The 9,649-nt window shown below is 36.0% G+C and overlaps 1 protein-coding gene across 1 annotated transcript in view; it reads left to right on the top strand.

Moving 5' to 3' along the window:
- Positions 1-248: 248 nt before the first annotated feature.
- The window catches only part of NGF (nerve growth factor), a 51,123-nt gene continuing 41,722 nt past the window's right edge, over positions 249-9,649 (top strand). The window contains exon 1 of the mRNA XM_014053911.2: positions 249-625. The gene's annotated coding sequence lies outside the window, so the exon portion shown is untranslated. The remainder of the gene's footprint in view (positions 626-9,649) is intronic.

Below are 9,649 nucleotides of genomic sequence, written 5' to 3'. Positions count from 1 at the left end.
ACTGGAGGGTTCGGCGTTTCGTTAGGCGCCACTTGGAATCCTAAGCGGTCCCTTGAATCGGACGTGACCGAGGGGAGTCAAACTTCGGACTCTCCTCCGGTGCAGGCTTGAACTGCTCTTCACATCAGGCCAATGCCAAAGACCCGCCCGCTGGCCGGCTGGGTATGGCAGGGGGCGGGGGGTTCTCCTGGGGTCCAGCCTCCTCCCGCGCTCAGAAATTGGAAAGCTCCGGAGCCGTGGCTCACATTTCCACCAATCCTCCTCAGGAGACGGGATTTGAGCGCGTGCCTCAGAAGCGAAGCAAAAGGAGCCCCGCCGAGCAGCGGGAGGAAGCTTTTTCCTCAGGAGTCAGACCAGCTCCCCGACGGGGCCTTTCCGTTTGGCGCCCGGCCGAGTCCGCGCAGTTCCCCGGACGCGCGTTTTATGGCGCTAGGACCCAGGCAGAGCGGAGCGAGTTCCGAATGAGGCTGCGGCGGTCGTGTGAAAGTGAATGGCTGGGGCGCGTCGGGAAAGCGGGCACGGAGCAAGGCGCGTTCGGATCCCCGGCGGGCTGGGCAAGGGCGCGTCCAGCAGCAGCAGCAGCCCCTAGGGGGTCTCTCTCCACCTGCCCGCGGCCAGCGCTGAGGTAAGTGTGGCGAGGGAGAAAGTCTGCCGTCCTGGCGGGAGCAGCGGACTCCGGGATTTCTTTCCTAGGCTCCAGGGGCTGGGGGGGAAAAACCTTAGTGGGCCACTAGCCAACTCTGAACCTGCCACTTCTTCAAGCAGCCAGTTCCGTTGGCTGCTGCCGCTGGTTATACCCAACACTTTGCTGGAAGATCTTGTGTCTGCTGACTCTGCCGGCAGGAATCCATCTCCAGGAAGACATCTGGACGTAGACTCGGATAAGCAGCTCTTGTCCCTTTAGAGGCTTTACTTTGTTTTCAATGGGACCAAGCTCTCCTCCCCCGCGCTCCCCCCCCAGTCCTTTCTACTTTTTAATCACCAGACAGACACTAGTCGGGTTGCATTTCTGAAGTCAGGTTCTCCCCCTTACGCCCCCCCACCCCACCCCCAAACTCTCCGCTGTCTGCCTAGCGAAGGGATGGAAAGTGAGGGCGCTGCTCGCTGTTTCTTGTTTGGTGATCAAGCTGTATTTTTAGAAGAGAAACGCCAGACAGGGAGGCAAGAGGTGCGATCCGTTGAGAGAAGTTTCTCTGTTTCTGTAGCCTGTCGGAAGTTTATGGGTTTTTTCCTCCCCTCCCAAAGGATGCATAAAATGAAGGACAAGAACATCCCCTGGAAAAGAGGAGAACCACCATATGAAGGTCTGTAGGAGATCACTGGGACCTGAGCATGGCTATTGACAATAACAGGGATCCACTGAAATTATGCCAGAAGATGGAAAGGCTACAGGATGGTGTAGAAATGAAACAGTACTGTTTCTGGTGCCCTTTCAGAGTAAATTTTGATGCTGAAAGTGGCTTAGAAGTTTCCTAAATAATTACCCGGGAGGGGAATGTTGATCATAAACCTTACAGCTATTTCCTACTGTTGATCTTTATCACTGTGTAATATCAGTATTTTAGTCAATTAGTGAACAAATTAATATAAAGCACACATACATGTAATATTATGAATAAGACAAGAAGATTACATATTTTGCTATATTTTAAAACCAACAATTCCATGGCATTTAAAGATCCACTCTGCTTTATGTTTTACTATAACTCATTTTTGTGGTTTATATTGACTAAATCTTGGCCATGTCAGTAGTTATTCTCATTTCCTATTATTCCCTATGGATTTTTGGATTTTCTTTAAAAAAAATGTTTCAAGTGGACATCCTGTTTCCTTGCCCAGTCTGAAATTTGCAAAGATAATAGTTGTATGCTTGCTTACCAGCCTGGTTTTTCCAAAGTCACTGCTTGGAAAGTTGAAAACTATATTAGTTAAGCTAATCATGTAGTCTAACATCTTAGTCCAATTGAGAACATAACTACACTTGAACTCCTGGTTGTTAAAATGCACTAAGATTGCTTTTCTTTTGTGGATAACTTAAAGTTGCTATGTTATTACAGTGTTTCCAGTGTAGGCATAACCTAATATAACACTAATATACATTATAATAAACATCTATGGCTTTATGAAGCTTTCGTATATGGTTTAAATGAAAATGAGAATCATGTCATTAGGGTCCATAGAACCCTTCTTGAAAAAGAGATGACAAGTCTTATCTCATTCTCATGACAGAGGGATGATAATGAGCAAAAGGCAAGTTATTTGGATCTGGTCTTAATGTTAGATGTTTAAATCATTGCTAAAAGATCTGGGGAACATCTGGAAACATTGTTGAGCATTACAGTCCTTTTCAAAGGACTATAATAATTGTTCAAAACCTGAGAAATGCAGAGAACTTGCCCTAAAGGGACAGCACAAATGTTGGTGCTTCTACTATGTTGTGCTTTCACCAAGTTATTATACGACTACAAGTAGCAACTCTAACTTGAAAAAAAAGCCATTCATTTTATTTGCTTTAATCTCTTAGACAGTATAGCTTCTGTATGAATAGAAAATGCATGATTACATTATAACCGAAATTAAACTCATATGTGGATCTGAATACATATTAGTACTATTGTTTAGATTTCACTTGAAATTAAGTATATTTAAAGATTGTCTTCTGAGTCTAATATACAATTTTACAAGTCCTAGAAAAGAGGTGCATTTGTTACAACTAAATCATTTAATTTTGTTGCCTTGTGGCCATATTGTAATCACTAAACATTTTTGTTTAGTAATCAAAAGCTTACATGTAGAGAAAGAATGAAAAACAGCCTTGATCATATAATGTTAGCCCAATCTTGGGAAATATAACCTTCCCATACCATGTTTTCTTTTTTTAAAAAAAACATAAATGTAATGTCCTTGTCTACTTTGTTGTTAAAGCAATGGTGACCTCTACTGGAAATCTCCACCTAACCCGGTATATACCCGCTGTAGTAAACTGATGAGTATTTGTGAAACAATTCATACTTAACAAGTTTGTTTGTTTGTTTGTTTATTATTTATAGGCCGCCCTTTTCCCTGAGGGGACTCAGGGCGGCTTACAATTTATGGGAGGGGGATACAAGACAAGACATGAGTTCCATTTTTAATGCACAAGTTCCATTTAAAGCAGATATTGAACAAATCAATCAAATTCTAAATTACATTAAACTTAATGTATTTTATGTCTGCCAAAGTGTACATGGAATCATGCTGCTAAAAAATTGAAACAAGCCAAAACTAGATTACCTCTGTAGATATGTTTTTGGTTTATGTATTGAGATGTAGCTCAGATTATATATAAGATCTAATTTTTAATCATATCTTCTACCAGGAACCCTTGTGATTCTTCATAGTAAAGGAGTAACTGTAATAATAAAACAAAGTATCAGGGGAAAGACTCTTTTCATGTGAATATCTCATTTTCTAGAGAAAAATATTTTATTTTTATTATGCATTAAAAATTGAAATTTGTGTTCTAGAATTAATTCACTGGTAGAAGCAGGGAGAATACCCATGCTTTGTGCTGGGAGACTAACGAAGTAGATATGCAATGGAGTTCAGGAAATTAAAAGAAAATGAGAATCCCCTCCCCCAAACACCATATGGCTGTCCATTAATGTTGCTTGCTGGCTAAATTTATCTGTATTTTAGTTTTAATTTCCTGAACAAGTAAAACTTAATTAGAAATAGACAACATATAAGATTGTACATGATGGTCAATGGAAACAAGAAATAGCCAAATAGCATGAATTTTAGCAATATTAGTAAACTAGAGATTGATAAACTCTGTTGATCCAATTAGATTTTATCTGCCAAGGAAAGAAATATTTGTTGGTTCAGAATAGAGAGTTACATCTGCTAAAAACTGCTGTTCTTAGAACATAAGCGAGTTATTTGTTAATAGAAAATAACCAAATTGTTCTGTGATACTTAATATTAAGCTAAGAAAAATACTCTAAAAATTTGTTTAAATTATAGCTTTTACAATGTATAAATGTTCTTTCAGAACTAATTGGGAGAAAAGTGGGGGGTTGTAAAAGAAAGTCTGCCATTTCAGTCAGTTTCAATGTAGTGACTATTGAGTTGGATGTACCACTAGTTCATCTGTCTGATATTATCTTTCTGGCATTTTTTGCCTTTATAACCAGGTGTCTTTTTGGCCCTCTGACAGTGGCATATGTGGCATTCAGTTGGAACCAAAGGCAGAATAATTTCCTCTCTATCTAAGATTGTTGCGGAATGCTTTAGTCTGTCACTTCCAAAAGAATTGTTAAACCTGATTGTTAAGATTCTAAAATCTGACATCCCTCCTTCTTAACTCATGCTGTCAGTGTATTATATTCAGTATGGCATGATCAGTATGTACTATGGCTGTGTTTCTTATCTTTAAAGGTCCTTTTAAATAAGGATGGGGAAAGTACTTCTTGCTTTAATGCAAAGATATCCAGTGTGTACTTCCCAACCTGATACATGGACAAGGAAGCAGATATGCTTTGATATGTCTCTATGTTTTGAAGTTTGTGGTGCAGTTTGCCATTCAAAAACTGTATACGATGATCAATGCATCACATTTGTTTTGTATTCAAATCCAGTAATTTAGCAGAATCTTCCTACAGGGATTAATGAATGGTATCAAGTTGCGGAATTAGTTATTCCTGGCATTTTATCTCCTACAATTTATCTTGGAAAAATTCATTTTTCTTATTATATTTCCTTACATTCAGAATTAGACGAACGGGAGTATATAGTTATATTTCTTATATATCTATATCAACATAAAACTGTAAGATAAATTATATCATTTTCATATATTTGAAATGTCATAATATTAAGGAGTTACTAGACAATCTGTGATTTGCAGTATCATTGTTTCATAGATATTTCCTTATCTAAACAGAAACAGAATGACCAGTGGGAATGGGAGTAAGTTCCAAGTTCCTGTTTGCTTCACCATAGTTGACTGTTCGCCAGTAGCCAACAGGACTGGTCTACCTAGCCTCTGGAATGCTAAGGTGGAACCGGTGTACAGAACCCCTGAGTGGCAGTGCTACAGCATTGAAATGATCACCAATTTGCCAAATTTAATCCCTCAGGAGTCACGAGTCCAGATGTTGGAGACATTATGTGAAGTTAGCCATAGTTTAAAAAGTACTGCCTTATGATACAGCCAGTTAAAGGTTACAGACATAAGAGCTTTAGTATTTTATAGATTGACCACTTTGAATGCATCATTCTTATAGCCCCAAATCAGAAAATTCAGTTGATTTTTTTAAAGTGTACAACTTTCTGAATATATTCCCTTACTTATACATGTTTCATTTTATTACTATAGTTTTTTTCTGATTTTAAAAATATGATGAATTTGTATAAATATAGCTAATTCATTTCTCACTGAAATGATTTGCAGCTGTACTTGGTATATTTTAGTATTAACCACATAGAAGATTAATTTCCTTTTTTCCGGAGAATGAAACATAGGATAGAGACTGTGTCTGTAAATGAATAAAGGCATAAACAATCTGGAATTATTTTAGTTGAATTAAACAACATTAACAAGTGAAAGCTAAATATATATTTCTTTCTAACTGAAATGCAATGTGAACTATCTAAACGTTAGTTTGAGAAATGTTTTACTTTTATAGCATATGTAAGAGTAAAGTCATAGAGCAAGATATGTAGGAGAGAATTTGCACATAGTTGTCGATATGTTTATTGAGACAAGCCACTGAATTTAGCATGGCTTTTTTATGGTGAGTTTGGATTGCTTCTTTAAAATAGCATTAGGCATACACTTTAAGCAAATAATTAGCTTTTGTTGTCTAAAATATATTTTGGTTGTGGAATTAACATTTTTTTCATAAGAAAATTACAAAACAATTAAAGGCAAGTAGCAATTTAATTACGAGAGAACTTCTGGTATTTCCTTTCTTTACTGATGTTGGGTCTTTTTATGTTTCTAAACATCCTCTATGCAAAAAGATGAAAAAGAAAAATATAGAAGAAAAAAAATCACAAAACTATATTTACCAAGTGTACTTAAAAAACTCTTCCCTTATATAAATGACAGTAGTGTGGGCCAATTTCTCAATAGTCCTCAAATCAAGATTCATCAGCTTCTTGTAAGTCTTACAAAGATTGAATATCAATCAAACCTTGAACATTTTTGGGTAGATTGTAAAAGCAAATACCTTCCCTTTTCACTAACTTTCTGTTTCTTACCAGCTAATAATATACACTATAGTTCAAAATATTGCACACATTTTTAAAAAAACAGGGACAAAATTAATATGTGAAATAACATTTTGCCCAAAAGGTTGTCACATTAAAATCAAGAACTTATGCAGTTGCATTTTGAGAACCACAGTCCTAAAAATTGGGTGAAGTATAGATTTTAACTCTATGAAAACGTGATATGACTGCTAAAAAGGTTTCCACTGACATTAGGCATTAGATGCTCTTTATTCCATGTCTCTCTGTACTCTCCAACATTTAATTTAGTGTATTTAACAACAAGGTATGGTATCTCTTTAAACATATTATTTTATAACAGATGTATTCAATTCTATATTACTGGTACTAAATGGAATTCTGAAGCATTCAGAGCTATCAGCTGATGTCTAGATGTTTATACAATACTTTAACAGAAGATATTGCCCCTCTGCACTTTCTAGCAAATAATACTTATGTCTAGGATGATTTACAGTAAGGATCCAAAGCTCAAACACAAGAGGTTTCTGAGGGATGCCTGTTTATACTTTTGTAAAGAAGCTGTGTCTTTCCATAGCTAATGTTCCACTGGCTACAATCCCAGGAAAATTCATATTGAAGTTAAGAGGATGCGGCCCTGTCTTCTTACATTGCAACTTCTCAAATGACAAATATGGCTATCTAATTCTTTTATTTGATTTGATTTATGAACATAAACTCTACATTTGACTCCAAGGCTCTCCAAAAAAATAACTGAATTGTTCTTTTCAAGTTTGAATTCTTTTTCATGTCAATTTTGTTTTGTTTTGTGTTTCACCAGAAAAAAAATATGTGCATGGTTAACCCTAACCATACATACATACATACATACACACACACACATATACATGCACACACACAAGCACATACACACACATGCATATGCATACACATACACACAGATACATAAACATATACATATATACATACATACATACATACATACATACATACATACATACATACATACATATCAGGACTCACAAACCTTAATGTCTAATGCAAGAGATTAAGCCTCTCATGAGTACCTTAAATTGTAGAGCACTTTGCATTATTTTTATATAGAGTGTACTGTATGACTTTTATGTTTTTAAACTAGATGAAACTCAACTGGAATCAGTAAGGCTACATTAGTATTACTGAAAAGATGTCTGCATTTTAAATTTATTCAGGGAGTTGAAAGTCCACTTAGTTCAGTTTCCATTCCTGAAAAGTATCATCCAGCTCCTGTTTAAATAGATCTACAGATAAAAGGTACTGTTGCGCGTCTGACTACCCAGCTCTATTGTGAACTGCATGTGTTATTAGGACATTTCTTTGAAAGTTTAATTTAAATCTGTCTTCTCATAATTTAAGTGGATTTGATTGATTGGCAGAGAAGTCTTTATTTTTCTTTGGGGAGAAAACTCATTTCATGCCTTGCTTTAATCTATTCTAAACTTGTGCAGTCCCCTCCTGTTGTCTATAGAACTTATTTTATGACTACTGTCAGTTTTTGTTACTCTTCTGTGAATTCATTCACTATATCTATAGTCTTCTCCAATCTGTGTTGGGCTTTGACATCCATCATGGCCAAATGTTGGTCTATATGTTTCTTAAACTCTCTTACTGAGATATAAAATTATGTCTGTGATATTCCTTGAATGTACTTTTGTAAGATTTATTATGATACGGATTTCAAAATGGAGATCAAAATGTAGTTAAAATATAAAATTATTTAAAAGCACTTTCATCCCAAAGGACTTCATAACAACACTTGTGAAAAGTCCAGGCTTCTTGGAGGTTAGTTCAACATATATGGAGGTCAACAGATTGAAGGAGGCAGTCTGACATCTTTTAATCTTAATTTAAATGGTTTACATTAAAATTCTTACCAAATTAAGATAAACGTAGGCAATAAAACTGTAAACTATTTTAAATAATGTATAAATGTTGGTAGCAAACAATATTTTGAAAATCTAGCAAAACTATATCCTTGGATTGCTCTCTGTTTTTCCATCTGTATGTGTCAGTGTTCGTTTTAACAAACTTCTTTATGAAGAAAGAAATATTTGCATCCCAGGACACATTCTTTCTTCTCTGTCCAAAAATTCTGACTTTATGGTATTACTGAAATTTATAGGAAGAGGGGCCCTTTGGCAAGTGGCCATATCAAATTCCACATGATTACTCTTTCCAGATTATCCAACGAAACCTGGAAAGGATAAAATGCATTATAAGAATATATTCGGATTAAATTGCTAGAACAGTGGACAATCACACCCCACATTCTGTTTACTGACTTGCTTTATGTGGTATTCAATTTTCCAAACCATAGTTGTATTAATATTAACTTAAAGGAGTTTATTTTAAAACAGCAAATTATCTACACAATTGCTTAGTAAAGTTCAATGTACTTAAAAATAAACATTTTAAAATGTCAGTGGGTACCTTGAAAGGTAAAATATGATTATGATGTATTCCAGAATAATTTACCTTGCCTTAAATGTGTTTCATTACTGATAATTTATTCAAAGTTTGTGTAATGCAATTAAGACAGAATTTTGTCTTCAACATATGTAAACCATCGTGTTCTATTAAAATTGAGTTCATATATTTAGGAAGTAATTCTTTGGAAACCAAATTGAATAATCTCTCCTGTGATCAAGCATTGCTATATGCTATTGTTGAAGGTTGTTTAAAACATAGACAATTATGTGTATGTTGCATAATTGCTTTTCATAATTAATATTTCCACCAAAATGGGGTAAATAATTTAGGCCAGTAATGCTGTACAAATAGTAAAGATATTTACTGGTAGAACTTATTTGATTATAAATATGGGATATAAATCAAAAAAGTAAGTAAACAATCAAACAAATGACAGAAATTATTTCTTAATATTTTGACAGGCTCTGTAGTTCTCATTGGGATGAAATAACTAAGATTAAATCCTAGCTTCTGTAATTCCTATGGTAAGAGTCACTATCTTGCTGAAGAAAGTGGCTTGTGAGTTTCAGAACACCTGATCTCTTTGCTCCTGCCAGCAGCAGAAGGAAGCAAAGGTAGGGAGGGTTTATGCAGGTTTAGTTGGTGCTATTTGGACCAGAATTTCTTAACAATGGAATTTCACACTTTCATCACAACTAGATTGAATTACTGTAGGATGGGTTGAAGGCTGAGTTGGAAATGAACTCAAAGCTGTAGCTCATACAGAATGTGGCAGTCAGTTTAATGAGAGTATCTGACCAATGTAGACTAATCCTAATCCTTGAGACACTGCATTTCTTATCACTGTGCCTCCAGGCCTGCTGAAAAGTTTTGGCTTATTGCCTTTAAAGCCCTGTGAAGCACAGTTCTGAGAAATATCAGGCAATATCTTGTCAAGAAAAAAATT

This window comes from Thamnophis sirtalis, unplaced genomic scaffold, assembly GCF_051295495.1.
Source record: "Thamnophis sirtalis isolate CommonGarterSnake01/CBP01778 unplaced genomic scaffold, rThaSir2_p1.2 scaffold_7, whole genome shotgun sequence".
Lineage (NCBI taxonomy): Eukaryota > Metazoa > Chordata > Lepidosauria > Squamata > Natricidae > Thamnophis > Thamnophis sirtalis.
The sequence above is the reverse complement of the archived record's forward strand: the minus strand, read 5'-3'. Positions and strand labels throughout refer to the sequence as shown.